The following is a 393-nucleotide window of genomic DNA, read 5'->3' as shown; positions in this document are numbered from 1 at the left end:
TTATCAATAAATAATATTATCTTTAATAAATAATATTGTTCTTATTTTATGCAATTTTGTTTTTTCGCTATAACTTTGAAACAATCGACTTTAGGGCATATGTGTATTAAGACTTTTTGACTTAGAATGACAAAAAGAATACACAGTTTCAGTGTGGACATCACGTTGCGGGACACCCTGTATAAATGGAAAGGGAATGCCTTTGTTTCCCGATAGAAAAACATGTCGGAAGGAAGTGAGAAAGAAAATCATAGTTGCCTCTCTCTTGTGAGTAACTGCTCAAAAGTGCGCATGCACGACTTACCGGTTTGGCCCAATGAAAAATAAGCTTACATTAGTCACATGTGTGTGTACACAAAAGTATGTATATCTACAGACACGATGCTTGTATGT

This window comes from Formica exsecta, unplaced genomic scaffold (genome assembly GCF_003651465.1).
Source record: "Formica exsecta isolate Colony F162 unplaced genomic scaffold, ASM365146v1 scaffold145, whole genome shotgun sequence".
NCBI classification, from domain to species: domain Eukaryota; kingdom Metazoa; phylum Arthropoda; class Insecta; order Hymenoptera; family Formicidae; genus Formica; species Formica exsecta.
The sequence above is the reverse complement of the archived record's forward strand: the minus strand, read 5'-3'. Positions refer to the sequence as shown.